Source organism: Meriones unguiculatus, chromosome 2 (assembly GCF_030254825.1).
Source record: "Meriones unguiculatus strain TT.TT164.6M chromosome 2, Bangor_MerUng_6.1, whole genome shotgun sequence".
Taxonomy (NCBI): domain Eukaryota; kingdom Metazoa; phylum Chordata; class Mammalia; order Rodentia; family Muridae; genus Meriones; species Meriones unguiculatus.
The window spans coordinates 72,019,585-72,041,290 of record NC_083350.1 but is presented as its reverse complement, the minus strand read 5'-3'; positions in this window follow the sequence as shown (position 1 = coordinate 72,041,290).

Below are 21,706 nucleotides of genomic sequence, written 5' to 3'. Positions count from 1 at the left end.
GGGGTGAGAAATAAGTGGATAGGCATTTTGCTGATTTCTTGACTGATATCACTTGCCCCTTTGAAGAAAAAGAAAAGAGATGGGGTCTCATGTAGTCGATGGTGGCCTTAAACTTACTGCATTTGAGGACGGCCTAGACTTCTCAATCCTGCTGCCTCAACCTTCCAAGTGCTGGGATTGCATGTATGAATTATGACATCCATCTCTTTGTTCTAATTATAGATCAAGGCAGAAACATTAATTATATTCTCCAGTGTGCTGGACACGGGACTGTAAGGGGATTTTTCAAGCAGGGAAAAGGTATGTGCAGGTGGATACATGTATGAACGCCCAGGCTGAGGCTGATATTGGAAGTCCTTCTTGATTGCTTTCCAATTTATGTACTGAGACTGGATGTCCCAGCTGAGCCCGGGTCTCACTGATCCAGGTGAGTCTAGCCAGCTTGTTACAGGTGTCCTGTCCTCAGTTTCCAAGCACTGAGATTATGGGTGGGCTGCCGTGCTCACCCAGCCATTTGTCTGAGTTCTGGGATCCCGAACTCTGGAACTCAGGCTTGCCCTGTAAGCGCTTTAACGACTTCCACATCTCCTCATTCCCTGGCCATGAGTTTAAAGGTTGAATTACCTTCGTCTTCCTATTTTCCTATTTGTGGCAAGGGAATGGTGCTCCTTTGTTACAGAGCTGCAAATTGAGGCTGAGTAAGGCTAAGTCCTATTTTCTGTGTGACCTGAGAAGGATCCTGGCCCAGCACATTGAGTCATCTCCCTTGCCCAAACTCTTTCCTGGATAATTTAGGGAGTGGATTTCTCTGTGAAGTCCTGGCTAAATCTGGATTATGTTGCTATTAAATAAGCATACGTCGGATTCTAGGCCGTGGCGGCTACTGCTCCGTCTTGTTCCTTGGCTCCAGTGGGGCGCTTCAGGCCTTCTCTTGGCACAGCAGGAGGCAGATTCAGAGAACAGGCCTGTGGAGCTTGTTTCTGTCAGCTGATCGATTTATAGATGGAATGACATGTAACATTAAAGGAACAGAAATTTTGCAATATCCCATTGATGCGTTTAATAGATATTATATTTAGTATTATATGTATTTACATATATATAATATATATTATTCATTTATTATATAATATCCATTACATATATATTATATATCTTCTATTTGAGGAAAAAGTAAAATATCAGCTATATAACAGTACAAGTGTAAGGTCTGTGCTGGTCTAGACAGTGAGAACAATGATTGGTTGGACTACCCTCAGCTACCCCCAAAGGTGGCTTCCCAGGCGTTCAGTCACGCTTTGACGCGGGCCCCAGGGCAGGCTATACTTGGCCTACCCCTTCACTTTTATGAAGTGCTGAGCTTTTTGAACAAGTCCTTTTACTTTCATTTGCTCTGCGGATCACGTAGGTCTCCTTCGCTGCATAGGCACATGCCCGTCTGGGGAGCCCATCTGGGCATGCTCTGAACGGCAGCCAGCCTCACCCCATGAGACGCGTACGGCAAGAGAGCCCAGCGGCACCGGGCCTGGGGAGACTCCACAGAGTCACGCCTTCTCTCTAGCTAAGCCAAGGCTTTACTTTTTCTTCCTCACACGCCCTCCTTAAGCCAAATGCCTCTCCTAGCCCAGAGCAGACATCAACTACCCGGCACTTGTGCCGGGGTGCACCTGTGTGTGTTCCTAAGAAGCCCAGAGATTGAAGGCTTTTCTTCTCCGCCCTGCCTCCTTCCTTCTCTTGACGTTACACTTGTAGGGGTGCGTCAGTCGCTCTGCAGACAGCGCATCTCTCATTTATCCTTTCAGCCCTAACACGGAGGGTTTGTTTTGTTTGAACCACTGAACACCGGAGGGGAAGTGGTTGGCTCAGGCTCAGAGGACTAGCTTTGGACTGTGACGGTCTCCAGGCTCTTTGAGCGGTCTGGTCCCAGGGCCAACTTCTTCAGCATCAGCAGGCGCAGGGCTGAGGGCCCACAAAAGTGTTTGTTTTAATTGCTTTCCGTCCAGGAAACAAAATGGATAAAGTTCATATACTCAGTGTGTACCGTGTCATAATTCCATTCATTCAAATTTGGTTTGTGCGTGCAGACAGACACACACATTGTGTACTATATGCCAAGTCTGATTGTGTTTGTTTTCACGCTAGTAGAAACATAAAACATTGTGTGCGTGTGTGTGTAGATGCATGTATGTGTGCATTTTTTTTTTTTAATTGAGGAAGGACTGATTAGTAAAGATGGCTTGCACTACCGGAAGTCAGTGTGGCCCGTATGTACAGCCTGACCTAAGGTATGAGGTGCCTCAAAACTTCTGCTTCAGGCTCACTTAGTGCATGGTGAAGCTCACCAGTGTTGAAGGCTTGGTAAGACGCGATAGGGGAAGTGTCTTCTGACTCTGAGCCCAGAGAAATGCTATGATGTGCCTGTGCCACTGCAGACTCCACAGGTGTGTGTTTCACAGCGTGGCTGGCACTCCATGGGCTGGGCTATGTTGCTTGGTACTGTTTGTTAGCTTCATTGGGTCTTAGCATCCTTAAGAGATAATCCTTATGGCCATGTCTATAAGGAGTGCTAGGTTTAGATTAATTGATGTGGGAGGGACAGCCCTAAGTGTGCCCAGCCATTCCATGAGCTTAGCGCCCAGAGCAAACAAACACTAGAACATGAGCTTGTCAGGATCACTGCCTGACTGTGGGTGCAGTGTGGCTGGTCATCTTGCACTCCGCTGGCCCTGGCAGGCTGAGCTGTACCCTCCCACTGGGAGCCTAGCTAAACCCATCCCCTCCTTACATTGTTCTTATCAGGTATTTGTCACATCCCCAAGGAAACTAATGAAAACAGGTGCCTGTCCTTGGACCACACCAGCCTGTGGGCAAGGCATGGAACAAACACTCCTCTCCCAAAAATATTTTCTGTAGTATGTACCTCTTGGGCAAGCTTTGTGCTTTATCTGTATATATATATATATTTTTTTTTCAGGAGATTTTCTTTTAACCCTTGGGATAGTGAAGTAGGAAGAAGGAGCTGGATGGAGAAGGTTCTCCATGCCTCCTGGGTAAATCCCTTGACTCACCTTCATCCCAAAGTATCAGCCGTCTTGGGACAGATGTCCACTAGTGAGACTGAAAGCGTGTCTGTGTCTGAGGTCTAGTGAACAGAGTCAGCAGGACACAGCAAGATAGCCTTGTGTCCCTGAAGAGCTATTGGATGAGTGCCAGGCTGTGGCATGAAGTCCAGTGTCTGCACATCCAGCTGTGGACAGGGCAGGACAATCCATTCAGTGCCTGCAATAGAACTTCTGGGCAGACTCTCCATTGCCATTGCTACAGGGTTCTGAGGAAGGCACCAGCACACCCATTTACAGAAGGAACAGAAACTTGGGTATGCTAAACTAGTTGTTCAGTGGCAAGTTGCCCGGGGCAGGTATATTTTCCTATCTCTGTACTCAGACTACCCAGGACCCCTATGAGATTTGTCCCTTGCCCTTAGTCCAGCTCACTCTACGCTGTATAAGAAGGGGAGTACTGGGAGGTGGGATCTCTGTCTGGGATACAGTGATGTCATTGCCAGGCAGTGTTTTAAGCAGGATGCCAGAGACAAGGCAGGCAAGCCCTGAAACTCACTGAGCCTTCTCCTGGTGATGTCCACTGGTTTCTTGTGTCCCTTAGAATAACCAAGGTCAAAGAGTGTTGACAACGATACAGCTGTAAGGGATCCAGTGCAGGCTGGAGCATTGCACTCCACCTGAGGCTTTCTTCAACAAAGAACAGCCTAAAGAATCCTCTTCTGGCTTCTAGAAAGGTCTAATGACAGAAGGGATGCAGAAGCACCCTGTGCCAGCTTTAGGAACTGGTCCAAGCAGCCCCCACACTTCTTCAATGTGCTTCAAACTTTCCATTCTCAAGTCTTTATGTTTTGGAAGTTTAGGGGTTATTTCATCAAGGGATGATAATGTCTTAGCTAGGCTTTCTATTGCTGTGAAGAGATACCATGATCACGGCGACTCTTATAAAGGAAAACAGTTAATTGGGGCTGGCTTACAGTTCAGAGGTTTAGTCTATTGTCATCATGGTGGGAAGCATGGTGGCCCACAGGTGGAAATGGTGCTGGAGAAGGAGCTGAGAGTTCTACATCTTGATCCATAGAGCTGAGACACACTTCCTCCAACAAGGCCACTCCTATTCCAACAAGGCCACACCTCCAAATAGTGCCACTTCCTGTGGGCGTATGGGGGCCATTTTAATGTAAACTACCACAGATTATAACAGGAAGGTTGATTTCTAGCTTCTCTTCCCTCTCCCCACTTTTTACTCCTTTTCTCCCTCTTTCCCTTCCTTTCTGTTTCTTCTCTGTGTTTTACTCTTTCTTGACTTTTCTTTCAGAAAATACTCTTTGAACCGGTACTGTCCACACCATGACATTCCGTGGCACTGTTCCAGGTTTCCGTGAATGAAGAATATTAGAAAGCTCCTCTACAGATATCCAGGCAAGAAGAGCAGAAGTTGCCAACACATTCTCCCTTCTGATCATTTCCCAGACCATACACATGGCTACTTATGTTAACTCAACACACGATACTCCAGAAAGATGTGTGAACATTGTGTCTCGGTAAACAAGCAGGGAGCAGCCCTCCCAGGAGGCTGGGAGAATGGTATGATGTGAGGAAGCAGGAAACAGCCCCCATCTGTTAGCATCTTACTAATGCACAGAAATCTGAAACATTGATATGATATTATTTTCTCAATTGCTAAGGACTGAGTCTGTGTGTACACATAGGAAGTATTTATAAGAGAAGATGGTGGAAAGAGAATGTCACTAAGATTTTTCTAGACAAGCTCTCTGAGCTTATCAGACTAGGCTCTGGACTTCTAAGGTTGAAGCCAGAATGGGAATAAACGATCATTAAGATCCTTTCATCCACAAAGTGATCCTAGGGAGACGGGAGAATGAATTACTGTCCTGAAGGAAAGTTAGACTTAGCAAGGAGCTGCCAGATGCAAGGAAGATATCTTTGAAATAAATCTTTTGTGATTTAAAATGAGCCTACTCTCCTGACTGCTTTTCATAGCAGAACTATTCGTTTCCATGTAAAAATTATTCCTGCAAAACCACATATTCATGATTTCATCTGTGTGAAATGTTCAAAAGAGACAAACCTAGAGAGGCAGAAAGCAGACGAGTGGTTGCCAAGGCAGGAGGACTGGAAGACCCTGGGAGGTGGTGGGTGAAGGAACTGTTATTACTCCCTTGAAGAGTTACAGCTCTGATCTAGAGCAGTCACACACCGGGGAGAGCACTCAGAACCATCTGGTTGCATGTTTCAAGTGAGTGGATCATATAGGATGTGAACCCAGAAAACTGTTTTGGAAAGTGAAAAGCTGTTTGCTACCTTCTAACTCCCAAGTAAATGTAGCATTTCTGGAAGATGAGTCATTCGCTGTTGGTCACTGCTGGGGAAGCTGGGGTCAGATGTGCTCAGTGGAAAAGCAGGATTCTGCCCAACCCCATCAATTTAGGGTTTTATAGAGGCCTGAGGAAGTAGAAGGACTTGGCCACCCCGGGGAGAGAAGACAGCTGGGTCTCCTAAAACCCTGGTTTGGGGCCATGGCACAGAGCTGTGGGTGGCGTTGGCACTGCCCTTGCATTTTCCTTGGGCTTCCCTAAATCAGACTTAGCAAGCCACGGCCTCCAGGTGCATTCAACCCTCCCTCTTGGACTTTCTCTGGCACTCCACAGACCAGACACCCCAGCTTCTACCTGTAATCCTCATACCTGCTGTCCACTGGAGGGCTGGCCAGTGTGGCGGACACAGATTCGCCACACCCATCCTGCCTGAGCCTCCCCTGAGCTGGAGGCCAGCTGTGCGAGGGGGAAACTGTGGGAGTGAGATCTGCTATCTGCTTCATCACGGAAGAACCTGAGGTATCTGGATGGAATCTCAGCCAGGACGCTTTCATGCCAGTCTGCCTGGTGTTGGGCAAGCTGCGAAAGCGGATGGCTGGGAGCAGATGTGAGGACAGATCGTGTAGAAACCTGCCAGCCCATGCCAGGGACACCATAAGTGTGTCCAGAGAGTAGTGGCTCCCAGCCAGGCCAGGCCTTCTCAGTGCCCCGCAGGTACAGAGGCTCTCTGGTGATGTTCCCCTCCACCCCCACCGTCTGGTGGCTCTATTCAGCTCTAACATCCAGCTTTGCCTATGACCACCACTGGGTCCTATGAGGTAAGGGATCTGGACACTTTAGGGATTGTCAGTTTATCTGCCAACCAACGAAGGAGCAGGTCTGCTCTCTACTCCTGGGCCAGCCTATTTCTACCGCATCCTGAGCTCTGTGGCCCATGAAGAGTGCTCTAGGAGGCTGCCTGTGGCCTGTGATGGCAGCATGAGTATTCCTCCTCGTCTGTCACACCTTAGGGATAATGTCATTTCCAACCCATGCCGAGGGCAGTGTCGATGAAGAGCTGTGCAATAACAGCTCTTCATTCACACAGAAGAGTCTCTTAGCCACTGCTTCGCTCCACTCCTGCCCCTTAGAGGCTAAATGGTCAAGCATCTGGAAGGTGAGCAGCCAGCTCAGGAAGACCGTGGAACCTTCTTCCTCACGGAGCCCAGAAGGAAGCCTGGGCAGTGTGGGCTCCAGAACATGAGGTCAGGTGCCGTTATACTCCCCCTGTTAAGTGAGATTGCCTGCCCTTCTGATTCAAGGACTAGCTGCTGTTAGGTTCACGGGCTTTAAAATGATCTATTTCAGAATGTTATGCATGTATAAAAATATACAGTATGTCAACATAGAAATGTAGATGGGGAAAATTTCGTAAGGCCCCCATGCTTAACGAAGAGCTACAGGCAATCAATGGCTGCTGAGAGAGGGAGAATCAGTTTGTTTTCCCCCAGGGATTATTCCATGATAGGTTGTCCCATCTCAAGTGGTCAGCCCTAGACTCATGTATATATGAGCAATTCCAAGTGGGCTCAGTGGTGTGTGTGTGTGTTTATGCCTAAAAAGATTATAGACAGATTATGAACTTGAGAGGGGTCATAGAGGAGTTGGAGAGGGGAAGAGAGAAGGGTAGAAACAATATAAACAGTATTCATGTATGAAATTCTCAAAAAATAGAAATTTAAATTTAATGATGTACATCACCCCTTTTCTCCCACTGCACCCCACGCTGCAACTCTAAGATGAAAGGAACTCAGAAAGGAAGCTTGGAAGATGAGCTACCTAATAGCTCTGGCAGCTTCTGAGAATTCTGGACTTTCTCTTCAAACCACTGATTCAGACTCCCGTTTTCTAAGTAGGAAATGAAATAATAACAGTAGTCAAGACAATGTTTTATCAAAGTTTGAAGACATACACAGATATTTATTCTTACAACCTTCCAAATGCTGCTTTCTTGGGTAACCAGAAGAAGAAGAAGGTCAGGAAGGTTTAGAAAAAAAGTCCTAGGTTACCTGACTTCTGTCTTCTCCATGCCACACCTACACACATAGACTACAACACACACACACACACACACACACACACACACACACACACAGAGCGTTCTTAGGGAAAATTAGGACATTTGAAAGCATTCTGCCCAATGCCCTGGTTTTATAAACTTAAAGAAAATACTGTAGGAAGATGTAGAGAAGAGAAGAGAAAGGGAAAGAAGGGAGGAAAGAGAGGAGAAGGCAGGGAGGAGCAGTAAGGGGAGGAGAGAAGGGGGCTCCAGAATAGGTTCATGAAGTTGCGGCATGTTGGCACTTGCTTTCAGGACAGTTCTGTAGATAGTCCATGACCGCCAGTAAGAAGCCGCTGTCTGTCAGCAGGGTTTGGCGATATGAGCCACATATGTGAAAAACACATCAAAAGACCTTCGGCCATGGACTCAGACTAGTGGGGTGATTTGGACATGAGAAAATAATCCCGGGTTGGGGCTCAGTCTAGAAGGCTTGCTTAGCATGCAAAGAGGCCCAGGTTGCATCCCCAGCACCACGTGGGTGAAACCTGGTGGCACACACCTGTAATCTCAGTACTGGGAAGTAGAAGCTGTAGGATCAGAAGTTCAAGGTCATCTTCATCTACTCGGGAATACAGGGCCAGCCAAGAATACATGAAATCTGTCTAAAAAAATTATCACCAAACAGTGGTCTTCAAGTGTGTAGGGTCAGTGATGGAACTCAATTGCTAGAATACTTGCCCAGGAAGACCTAGGCCCAGGCTTTGCTCTCTGACACCACACAGGGTAATCAGTCATAGTGCATGCTTGCAATCCCAGCACTCACAAGGTAGAGAGAGAGCAGCTCAAGGCCATTCTCAGATATACGAGTTCAAAGCCAGTCTTGGAGATATAAGACTCTTTCTCAAAAAAGTTTGTAAACCATGCAACAGGGGAGCACCGTTGTTTTAACGATGCTCCCCAGGGCAAATCTCTTTGTTTCTAAATTATAGGCATGTGTTTTTTTATAAGTCTCTTCAACTAGGTTAAAGCTATTCTTCAAAGTAGGAAATATTTTATAAAAAAAAATGCATACGGAACTCCTAATTTTCCCTCTTCCCAGTCGAATGTGTTTCGGGATGCCCTCTTGAGGGAAATCTGGGCCAACTGCTCTGCCAGCTGGGATAGTTAGGCACTCCACTGGACTGCATTGCGAGCTCTGCGGACAGAAGTTCAGTCCAGGTCATTTTAAAATTCATAGCCACAGCCTCCTCTTTTCTATGATCGCTTAGTCAGTTTTTTGTTGTTGGTGGTAAAATAGTCATAAGACAGAATGTAATACTTTTAAGCAGACAGTTCACGGCATTAAGCACTCACACCCCCTTCACCTCCAGGACTTCATTCTCTCACACTGAAGCTCTCTGTCACCAAACAACCTCCCTTCTCCTTGGTCCCTCCTAGCCCCCTTCTTCTCTGACTCTGAATGGGGTGGCTCGTGCTCTGTTCTTGCTAGGGAGGTCCTATGACAATCACAGTGAGTCAGCACTGGAGACGCAGTGCTGAGCAAGGCAAATGAATGCCCTTTCAGCTGCTAGCCCGCTCTGCCTGCAGCCTCGCCTAACCCAGCTTGTGCTCTCACTGAGGAAGAGGTTGACTGTTCCAGCTGTGGCTGAGCTTAGAGACATGAAAGCCACAGAAGGTGAGATACAAGCAAGAGACGGGAGTGCTGAGCCTGGAACTCAGTGAGCTATGACAGGTGACTATAGGAGAAAAAGGGAAACAGCTTTCAAGGAGTCCTGAACAACTTGGAGGAGATTCTTTGTGTTGTATAGGCTGGGAATATTTATCTTAAAAATAGGCCCTCTGCACATGTGTAGCTGATGGGTGGCTTGGTCTTCATGTTGGTCACCTGGCGAGTGTGTGTGTGTGTGGGGGGGGCTGTTTCTAACATGAACTCTATTGCCTGCTTTTGGATCACTTCCCCCTGGCAGGGCTGCCTTGCCTGGCCTCAGGGGATGAGGATATGCTCAGTCCTGATGTGACCTGATGTGCCAGGAAAGGTTGCTATGGGGGAGGAGGGCTCCCCTTTTCCTGGGAGGAGAGGAGGACGGGGCCACCCTTGGGATATAAAATAAATAAAAAAAGAAAAGAAAAATAAACAAATTTAATTACATTTATTTATTTGTTTTGTGCACGGAATGCACACATATCACAGTGTACACATACAGGTCAAAGGACAACTCTTGAGAGTCAGTTCTCTCCTTCCATCACATGGGCCCCGATCAGACTCAGATCATTAGGTTTGGCAGCAAGCGCCACTACCCACCGATCCATCTTACAGGACCATATTTGCTTTCTGAATATTATCAGAAGAGTGACTCTTATCAAGCTCGTGTGCCTGCTTATCATTATAAGCCACGACCTTAAAGAACTGAGGACTCAAGGCTTGGGAAAGTCAGGCTCCAGGGCAAGAGTGGGAGAGGGAAGTAGGTTGGCCTGCCTGGGTCAAGCTTTGCTGTAAGCTGAGAGCTGCCGCGAGAGCTGTCCAGATTCCACTGTGCTGCCTTAGCCTGCATCCTCAGATAAAATTATACATTTCTAATTATGGGTCTGGCTAAAACCAACACAAACGTGGGATAAACTCATTTTCTTATGGCAGTGTCCACTTGTATTAATTGTTCAGTCGTGCTGGTTGCTATCCATCACTGGCAAGGCTTTGAGGTGCCTATCAGCATTGAGCATGCTGGTTGATTCAAGAGAAACTGGCTCGTAAGGCCTGCTGTTGACTTTTAGAGGTTCTGCCTGTTGAACAGGCTTCCACATTCTTGTTGGTTAAAGTGTGCTTTGAAGCATCATGTTTCTATTGCCCAAAGCTAAGTCCTGACTCTATTGTGGAAATTCTACTTTCAGTTTAAGCACATGCTGAACTTCCATTGTGTGCGTCTTCAGGTGTAGGGGTGGGCTGTTTTGGCGTTCTCTGATAGTATAGTTTGTTTGGCTGTGTGCTTTGTGAAGGGGGCCAGTTTTCGGGCTCTGCAGCTTGAGGTCTGGGATAGAAGCTGGGCAGGACCTGTTTCTTGGCGCATGATCTGCCTGCACTTTCTGTGTCACTGGTTTGTTCTTAATCTTCTCCCGTGGCTCCTGACCTTAGCCGCTTCATTCTTTCAGAAGCCGAAGCATCTCAGTGATGCTTTCTCAACACTTGCTGGGAAGAGTGTCCTCAGATGGTCCATTGATAATGAGCTCATCCCCAGGGCAGTAGCACTGGGAGATTTTGTAGTTCACTGGCTAGCGGGGTCTGGATCTGAGCCGTGTACAGTGCCTTGTTTAGATTGGACACGGCCTGAAAATGCCACCTCTGATGAGTCTGTTTCAGTCCTCTCTCTGACCATCCTTTTGCAAGCCCATGTTTGTGCAGGTACCCCTGTGTGAGTGGGTACGCCCACATGCATGTACGAGTGTGTGAACAGCAGAGGTCAAACTTGGCTGTCTTCTTTAGCCTCTGACTACCTCTCTGAGACAGAATTGCTTAGCTGAACCTGGTCCTTACTGACTAGGCTAGACTGGCTGGGAAATCTCCAGTGCCCCCCTGGTGCTGGGATTCAAGAGTGCACCATCCCAACCAGCTTTTTAAATTACTTCTAGGGACTGAACTCTGATCAGGATGTATTGTAAGACCTGGGGTCTCACAGCTCAGGAGTTCAAGATCACGCCCTTCCCAGAAACTCTCCCAGACCACGACTAGTTGCAAAAGCAAGAGGTTTATTAACCATTGCGCAATGGGGTCACCCCTGCCAGTCAGCAAAGAATGGCACCGGGAGACAAAGGCCTTTAGGTTTTTTAAAAGAAAAATTGTTGGAAATTTGAAGTTGCAGTTTTGGCAATTTAGGATTGGATGAGGAAGCTATAAAGTAAGATAATTGGTTAGTCTTTGGTGCTCAAGCTTGGCCAGTCCTGCCAAGTGTGGATGCAGCTGCAATTGAAGGTGGAGGTAGTTAGCTCATCCTTGAAGATTAGGGGCTGCGGACTTTTGGCTGGAGGTCAAAAGCTACTCAGAAGAAGAATTGGGGCCATCTGGGTTGGTTGCTAAGAAACAGTATCTCGAAAACAAGGGTCTGGTCCTTTTTTTTGCTGAGTGAAGGTCATTGCTTGCTCGCTTTTTTTTTATCTGTCCTCACAGATAGGGTCACATTTCTCCATTCTCTGGAAAGGTACTAAGAGGCTTTAGCTTAACCTGAACCTAAAACTCAAAACTATAGGCTTTAGAAGACATATAGGTTACAAAGTTAGTCTGACCCTTTCAGTATGTATCTCAGTACTTTCCTAACTCAGTCGTCTGCCCAGCCCCGTATTATATGCTGGGTGCTGTAATTCTCTTATTGAAATTCCTGCTCCCCATATTACTCCTCTTCCGTGCTGTTTTCTTCCTCGATCTCAGATGTTCCTTTTGGGTCTCCGTTTCTGGAGTTGGCAGCCTTTCTAGGCATAAGCCACTCCCCTTCTGAGCTCTCCCAATTGCTTGTCCATCACCACTCTACATCCCCCGTAGTTAGCGACCACTCCTCCTCCGCTCCAACATCTGACTCCCTAAGTTTCCTCACATCTAGTTGCCCATAGCCTCACGTACCGCATCCAAGTACATCCACATCTGAGTACCAGCTGCTTCTTGCATTCATTTCCTTTTTCCTAGAAGTGGTCCCAACTGTGTAAGAGCCCAAGGTGGCAACTTTCGAATCCTTTCTGCCTGTCACCAGCCACATCTAATTGCTCATTAAAGTCTGTTGTTTTTCCACCTTGGAAGGATCCCATGCATTCACCCTTCTCCTCCCTCCCAATTGCTTCCATTTATCATCTCTCTGTAAGACGGTTTGAATAATCTCCTGTCTGTTCTACTTCCTTCTCCATACTCTCAGAAATAGCATATATATACATATATATATATATATATATATATATATATATATATATATGAATCTAGTTACATCACATTAAAATGTCCAGGGCTCCTTATTGCCAGTTTCTGGTTTCTATGCTGGGTCTCAGAGGTACCTGGGTGTAGATTTCTGGGATGTACTCAGGATCCTAAGTCAGTGGGTAGGGTCTAAAAGTCTACATTCAAAAGAGTTTCTTTTAGCTGGACATAGTAGCATAAACATGCAACCCAGCACTTGGGAGACTGAGTCAGGAGGATCATGAGTTCAAGGCCAGCCTGGGCTCCCTTCCTAACTTCTTCCCATAGGTTTCCTGTCCCTGCCCCACAGGGAACTTGCTATTGGCATGCTCAGCACCATGCTTGCTCAAGTGCCTATGTGCTGCAAGAGGCACTTTGGGGTAAAGAGTGTCTGAGAGTGGCCACAGGGGAACTGTGTCTCTTCATTTGGTCTCAGCCATCCTGCCCAGCAAGCTTCAGCCACTCTGCCATGACAGCCTAGAAGTGCAGACCAAGGGTCAAGAAGTGATGGGATGGAGAAGGGCTAGGTCTGTGAAGGAAATGCTACTGTCTCTGAACCCTTTGCTTCCCCATCATATTCCCTTGTGTCCTTGATAGGATCATTTTAGATTCCCACTTCAGCCCCTGCAAGGTCTTCTCTGACCTCCTACTACCAACAAGAGCCTCTCTCCCTGTGTCCCAGAGCTGTCTGAACAGCTATGGCCAATGCATGGCTATTGAATCCGTATGTTCTTCTGGTTGAGGGACTTTCTTGGGGAGTTGTGAGCATATATCTCTTCACCCCACCTAGGTTACCGATGATAGACCAAAGGTATGATTCCCCCAAATCTAGCTTGTGCCAGTAAATCTGATGGAGTCGCTTCTAGGAGCATGGGCAACGGTTATTTCTGGAAGCTTGCTGACTCAGGCAGCCGTATCACAGGCAGCCTGCCCATTAGCCGCATCCCTGGAGCTCTGTACATGGTTTACAGGCAGCTCCACCAGGAAGCCCCACCCAAAAATCGTTTACTGTATGGATAAGCTAGGGATGGACTTTGTGACTCTGGTTCTTTTCCAGTGCGTTTGCTAAAACCTGAACTAGGTGCTTACACATCCACTGTTAAAGAAAGCAGATGTCGCAGGCCTGGATAAGAAGCCCTCTCATCCCTGATGGACTTGCTGAGCGTTGAATTGGTATTTTTGTGGCCAAATAACCTGAAGAGAAACGCCTTCCAGAGGGTGTGCTCCCTTTCACATGTCTTGAGGTTACGGTCCTCCACGGTCCGGAGGGCACTGTGAGAGCAGTTGGCAGTTGCGGCAGCAGTCACGTGAGGTGACTTGTTCGCATCTCAGTGAACCAGAAATCAGGGGCAAAGGGATGTTGGTGCCCAGTTTGCTTTTTCATTTTCCCTTTTCTTCAGTTTGGGACTCCAACCCATCAGCTGCTGCTACCCATGCTCATGATAAGTCTTCCCAGGTAACTTAATCCTCTCTGAAAATATGCTTGCAGACACACCCAAAGGCGTGCCTCATTCATGTCCTAAGTGTTTCTTGATTCAGTTGGGTCAGCAAAGTTAACTGGTACAGCATCTGGCCGTGGAAACACAGTAAGGACACTGGCTGTCTCTTCATCATTGAGGGCCCGGTGTCAGAGGGCAGTGGTCACAATAGATGCTCTGTAACCTAAACCAGTGAATGAGGACATGGCTGTGTAGAGGGACAGCTGATTCCTGTGAGTCATAGGTTCTGGGAATGCTTGTAGTCAGAGCAATTAAGCTAGTGGCTGGGGTGAGGCTGGACATGGCCATAGCATCCTCAGGGGACTCAAGTCTTGAAGGAGCCAATAGCCTGCTGGGAGACAGGTGTAAGCTTTCAAAGCACCCAGTGGGCACATATTAAAGACAAATTGTGTGAATTTCACTGGGAACCATAGTGTGATCCTTGTTTCCTCTCAATTGTCATTTTTCCAGATAAGACCCTGAAGTTGAGGCTGAGATGATGTCTGCTCCTTGGCCATCAGGCTAGGTATAGTGTCCAGATTGAAGCCATACTTTAAAAGGCAGAGGATTTGTCTACTGTGGGGATAAAACAATACTGAGAGCAGTGGCAATATGCCGCGGTGGAGTGCAGGCTTAGGCTGGCCTGTATGTGTGCTTTCTTCTTTGTTCCCCCGAACAGCTGAAGCTGAAGGAAATAGTGACTAAGTGTTCCTAGAGAGAGCAGAGAGGTGTGAAAATCGACAAGCAGTAACTTCTGCAACTGTCTAGAAGCGGATTTGGGGCAGATGATGTGGTCTCCTTAGTTAAATACAGCACATAGTTGTGAGCACTCTGCCAGTGTGGCTACGCTCAAAATTAGTTCAGAAGCAGCAAAGCCAAGACCCAACCATTCTGGCTTCTAAACGGAGGGACCCTAAACCCTAAAGGGGAAACTGGGACAGGGATCCCAGGAATCCCAGGGTAGATGTTAGTTTACAGTGCACTGTGGAAGGCATTGTGTCAGGAGAGGCTCAAGGCTGTGGCAATCAGAGAGGGAAGCTGTGCGTTCACACCTTAGCTGACCAGGAAGTAGGGAGGAGGAGTGCTGGTTTTCAGCTGGCTTCCTCCTGGGGCACTACCACCCACACTCTTAGGTCTTCCTCCAGATAATTCTCCTCTGGAAACAATGCTGTCTGTGTCTGCATTCATGATGAGCAGTTGCAAGCAGCCACCCAGAAAACAGCACTCATAAGGGAAATGGATGATTTTCTCCATCATTTCGGAATGGCTCGAATCCCTTATTCAAAAGGATGGTCTGGGGCCATGACCTATGGCTTTGGAATTAGCAAGACGTTGATTCGGCGCTTTACTTTTTAGATTGTTACTTTTGAATTAAGTAGAGAACCAAGCTTTCATTTATCTGAGGTTTATTAATTCAGAGTTATCAGTTCAAACACCCACACTTAAATGTGGGCTGAAAGTTCTCGACAACCTGACAGTGAAATGCGTAATCCTTGACTGATTCCAGAATCAGCAAACAGAGCAAAGCCGTTCTGAAAAGCGGAGGTCTGGATATTAGCCATTTGTGCGTCTGCATTAATATTAAACTCCTGTCAGTGTTTTAGAAGCACGTCCTTGCTCTAAGGAGATGCCATCTAAAAGTACCTTGGACCGGACTGTCATGATGGTTGTAATTTACTTCCCAGTAGTTCAGCGAAACCAGAACACAACAAATAGAAAATGTGGTTGGATCTGGGTGAACAGTGTGTGGGGTTACTTGTAACACTTTGGTTTTTCTGTTGGTTTGAACGTTTTCAGAAGGAGGTTGGTGTGGAATGGGTAGGCCCTGAAGTAAAACTTTAGTCAGAAACGGCTTTCCTTGTATGGTCAGTCTGACAATGGGGAACTTCTTTGTCAAGCCGGCAAGTTGAGGCAGAGCATACTGGTGCCTTCCTTCTCCTGATCGTGGGAAGCCAGCAGCTGGAGAAGAAAGCAGAGGCAGTTTTACATGGCAGGTCAACTCATTCATCAGGCACATTTCAGACAGAAGGCGCCCAGAGAGAGATTAACCTGTTAAAGGTTCTTTTTTCCTATCTCACCAATTCTTACCTAGTCAGAAACAGCAGCCCAACCTAAAACTGTAACACAACCAGAATTACTGGGTTTTCTTCTTTTCCTCCCCTTCCCTTCTGTTCCCTTTCTTCTCTCCCTCTGTCCTTTTCTTTCTTCCTTCCTTTCTTCTTCCCTTCCTTTTTCCACTCCTTCTTTTTTTTTTTTGACAAATACTTGTCTTTGGAAAGAAGTACAAAGTGGCTATAGTAGCCCATGCTTAAAATTCTAGCAGCTGAGGCAGAAGAATTGCCATGCATTGAGACCATTACGGGCTACATGGAAAGTACCAGGCTAGTCTGGGCTATAGAGTGAGGCAGGCTGTTGAAACTTTTCTTTCTCTCTCTCTCTCTTTCTCTCTTTCTTTCTCTCTCTCACACACATACATACATGCACTACAAAAGTAAGAATCTGTTTTTAAAAGTTATTTTAATGTTAAAGTCAGGGGACACCTCAAAAAAAAGTATAGTGCTTGGTAAAAATGTATTACAATAAATAGAAAAAGAGAAACAAAATAAACATATTACAAATTCATCTACCAAATAACAAAATAACAAGATTCTTTATACATATGTTGCTGGGAAACATTTGGATTGAAATGTGTTAAAGTCATAAGTGCTAGAGACACTTCTGCAGACTCAGAAAAACTTTAAATCAGGCCTGCCCTGGTCTGTCTGGCCTGTGTCCCTGAATTCCTGGGAGTTCCTGTAGGTCTGGGCTACACAGCTGGCCAGGGCTGGGTTATAGCAGAACTCCATCAGCTCAGTTTGACTTGGTCCTGCCACATACATCCCTGTCACTTGCCTTTTTCCTTTGCCATTATTGATCTCACTGATTTTATCCAAGAGCCAGGATCACAACTCTACTTTTTCTCTATTTTTAAAACTTTTACTGATTTCCATTCTAATCTTAATTGAGTCCTGCTCTCTGTAGATTTCCACTGTGCTTCTGTTTCCAGTTTCTTAAGGAAGAAGCTGGGGCTATTTATTTGAAAAATTTCTTCTTTTCCTAATCAAGACATTGGGTTTGGAAAGCTCTCTACAGATCCTTGCTAGCACAATGCCACTCATTAAAATTTGTTTTCAGATTGATTTCATTTCTGTGTGCTTTTTCTACATGTATGACCACATACCATATGTGTGCTGGTGCTTGTGGAGGCCACCAGAGGGTGTTGGATCCTCTGTGGCTGGAATTGTGGATGATGGAGCCAGGATGTGGGTGCTAGGAACTGAACCCAGGTCTTCTGAAAGGATGAGTGCTTTTAACCAGAGCCATCTCTCCAGCTTCATACTGATACAATTTATGATATGATATGATATGATATATGATATGATATTCTATGATATGATATATATTTGAGACAGTGTGTCCCTATGTAGACCAGACTTGCCTCAAAGTCACAGAGCTCTGACTGCCTCTACCTCCCAAGGTCTCGATTAAAGGTGTGTGTCATTGAGCCCAGCCATTATATCACATTTTCATTCCATTCAAAATACTTCCCATCTTGGTTTCTGTTTTTGTTACTGTGATGGAAGATCTGACAAGAATCAACCTGAGAAGGGAAGGCTTTCCTTTGACTCACAGTTTGGTTTGAAGGTGTATTTCATCATGGCAGGGAAGTCAGGGCATGGGGGCAAGAGGCAGCTGCTTACATGAATTCCACAGCTGGGCAGCTAAGAGTGATGAATGCTTATGTTCAGCTTGTTTGCGCCTTTCCATTTAGTCCAGGACCCCAGTCTGTAGAATGGTATGCCTGTGTTTAAGTCTTCTCAGTTTAACCTAATCTAAATAATCCCTCACAGAGAGGCAGGCAAAGAAAGATTCTGTCAAGTGAGAGTATCATTCCTCTAAATCATCTTGTTAATTTCTTCTTTAACATGCAAATCATTTGGAATTGCATTATTTAGTTTTAAATGTTTCTATCCTTTTTTTTTTCTGTCACAGTATCTTTCTATACATCCTAAGTGTGGGAGTTTAAATGTGAAACGTCCTCCATAGACTCCTATGTTAGAGTGCTTTGTTCCCTGGCCCAGGGAAGACTTCAGCTAGCTCAGCTCCACTTCCTGTCCTCCCTTCACTCCTTTACTGCAAATGAAAGTTGACCAGCTTCCTCATGCTCTTGCCACCATGTCCTTTTGCCAGGATGGGCGGTATTCCCTTGAAGTGTAAGCCAAAATAAGGTGTTTTTGTTTTATTTTTTTTCTTAAGTCCTTTCACTTCAGGCATTTAATTGGTCACAGCAATGAAAAAAGGAACTGATACCCCAGGGCTGTCCTCAGACATGCTATGTATCATACTTACTATCTTCCTGCCTTGACTACCTGAGTGCTGAGATTATGGGCATAGGCTACTGCTTCCAGGTTGAATGCTGGGTGTTTGTGTGTATTCCAACTATCTTTTGGAATAAAGTTGAGTTTTCTAGAGTTTGGTTCTTTGGGGACATGCATTAAAGCATTCTAGGTGAGCCCAGAACTATGCATAATCCAGGGTTAATTTTTTCCCCACTACTGTGGCATTCTGGGCACTTTAGCCAATGACTGTGACTTGTGAACGTTTCACTTGGCCTGGTGGGAACAGGACTAATATGAGTATCACTGTCCTTAGTTTCTCTCCGTGGTTGTTTGCCTAACCTTGGACCATTTCCATGTATCGATTGAAGGCTCCAGGGAGATTCTGTTTGTGTAATTCTCCACTCTCCACTGCATGGCTGTTGTGCTTTGGATTTTGATGGGCATAAAAGAAACAAGTGTGGTAAGATAGCAGCTGGAGAAAAAACTTCTTCAACTGCTGATAACAGGCTGTCTGTCCAAACTGTGAACGAGCAGGACAGTGGGAAACTGACTGTCCAACTTTGCAGAGACTAAGCGGTCAGCCCATCAGAATTCCTGCGTTATAGAAAGTCTGTCAGATTTCTGGGCTGAAAGGCTGAAGATGCGATGCCCCAATGATACAGAGGAACCTCTGGCGACTGTCCAGGAATTCAGCTGTCTCTGTCATTTCTATAATTCTGGAAGCTGCTCACGCTCTGCTTCCTACATACTTAGGTAATATTATTTCCTCCTCAAGTCTCTGAGGGGGTTGAAGACTAAATAGTTATGGTCTCACTACAAGTAAGCTTAGTTGTTTAGGAACTAAGACAACATTTTAGGTATAAAAAGATGTTTTAAGGTCTAGACAGATGTTTTAGGTTGATAAATGTAAGACATGATGAGAAAGTGATTTAGGTATACAACTTTGGACTCCCCAGGATAAAATAGATAGTGGAATATTTTTTCTAAGGGTACAAAATACTACAAATGGACTGGACGTTGTAAATGCAATTCTTAATTAATAATTCTAATAGTTAATCATATTGCATATAGTTTATTGGTGTTGGGGAAAGGTCATTTAAAAGGGGGGGATATAAAATGGAAGTTTCTGGTTTCTTTGGAAACTCGATTGTGTCATGTGACTATGTTTTTTGTTTGGGTCCCACGTGTGGGATATGGGAATGGTTTGCTCCCTGTGAAAAGGTATGTGGTGTTGGTCAGCTGAAAACTACCTTTTTAAGGGAGTGCTTTTTGTGAGCTGGGAAACACCATTATGTGGACTCTGAGAAGGGATAAATAGAAGCCCACAGACTGTGAGACAAAGCTTTCCGCATCTCTACACTTCTGTATTGCTACTCTTTGCAGCAGTTTGTAACCTTTGCTGGTCTTCACAGAGAGAAACACTCCAGAGAACTTCCCGGGAAGTTTTGGCAGAGTTTTGCCACTTCTGTGGACTTGTGCCATTTGGGTGGAATCTAACTGATTCTCCTGAGTCATTCTGCTGCCGCTGACCCATGTTGTGGCTGCTGCTTTGCTGTTTGACTAGAGTGTATTTCGTCTGACTTGCTTACAGCTTCAGAGCTTGAGTTCATGACCACGGGAGCATGGTAGGAGCATGGAAGTGGGCAGGCAGGGTGCCGGAGCAATAGCTAAGACCTTATATTTCATTTATAAGTTGGAGGTAGAGAGAGAGAGAGGTAATTGAGGATGGCATGAGCATCAAAGCCTGCCACATACACCTTCCTCAGTAAGCCTGACCCTTTCTAAACTCTTCCACAAACTAGGGGTCAAGTCTTCAACCATAGGAACCTATGTAAGTCATTCTCATCCAGACCACCACAGCTGACTGAACCAAGTTGGGGGAGTGTGGGGAATGGCCCCTGATGCGGAAGGGGGTAGAGACAGAGATCTGAAAGCAGCAAGGGAAGACCCCAGGGTTCTGGGCACTTCATGAAAATTCGCGGCAAATCCGACACGTGCCATTGCTTCTGACACAGGGTGTTGCAATGGTGAAATCGTATGCTTCATCCTCTTGCTTGCCAAAAGGTGACTGTCAAGGCTACATCTCCTCACCTCTCTGTATTGTCAGGGTGGGCACCATGACTGAAGCTCTGGGGATAGATTGGCCACTGCACACATGATGGGGAGGCCATAGATGCAGATTACCCAGAGAGGGAGAAAGGGATAGGCTTCAAGGATCACGAAATGACATTCACACTGGAACAAGAGTTTGAGAATTGAGTGAGCCTGTGGTCTCCGGTTGTCATGCTGGTCCTCCATGGGCTGATGAAATGTCCTTCTCACTGCCTTTGTTACTGCTTAGGGAAGTCATTTCCTATGACCATTTTCAGTAAGAATACAAAGATGTTCAGTGACTGCACCGAAGCCACTTCCATTCACTCTTTGGGTGATTGTGTAGAAGCAAAGTGAGGACTGGGTTGCAGAGATTGGTTTATTGAGGTTTATTGGATGGAGGCAGAAAGCTATTGGGAGGATTCATCGTGTGTGTGTGTGTGTGTGTGTGTGTGTGTGTGCATGTGTTTAGCTTTTTCCCCTCTCACCTAGAACTATGAGAAAATAACCCTGATTTTGAGATTCTAATGACAGTAAAGTTATGCAGGTCCACATTCTGTTATAGAAACCCATCTAACTCTGTTTAAAGTAAGAGCCATACTGAGTTGTTTTCATGAATATGCAACCAACTTAGACTTTCAAATTCTCTCTACGTCCATACTTCAGAGGCCAAACATTTGAGGATATGACTTACAGAACAATTGCCTCCCCTCCCCCACGCGTGCAGGGCCTCACTGTGTCGAGCACGCTGGCCTCAGATTCAGAGAGATCTGCCTGTGTCAAGAGCGCTGGGATCAAGGCACTCTTACAGTCGCACCACACAGCGCCAGAACACTACCTTAAACACTGAAACATTTTCAGTGAAAAGCAGCAATAGATAAAAATTACATTCTGGTGCTTTTGCTCCATCTGTGTCTTACCGTTTCTCTCACCAGCTGCTCGTCATGCTGACTAATCAACGCCTGCTGTGAGCTGAGTTTCGGACCTCTGATGAGCCTTTCCGTCTCCCTCACACCGGAATCAGCTCTCCCTGCCGCTCTTACTTCTCTTCCAACTAATTCCATTCTTCCATGACAAGGATTTGATCTTTGGCTCCTAGGACCTGCTTTCCCTGTTGACTTCTCAAGTTTACAATAGAATGTACTTTTTTTTTCCCTCTGCCCTTTTCAGTCCTATTAGTCAGCAGTCTGATCTAATGCTCGCACACTCTGTTCTTCCTCCTGACAAGTGGATTTGAAATCAAGACAGATCACTGCGTGAGTCACACTCAGAGGCTGTGTGGAGAGGCTGCAGGTGGGGCTGTGTGAGATGAGCCTGGCTGAGTCTAATGTGCATGAAAGGATAGCAAAGGAGTCTGTCATAAAACCATAAGATTATAGATTTACACACCCC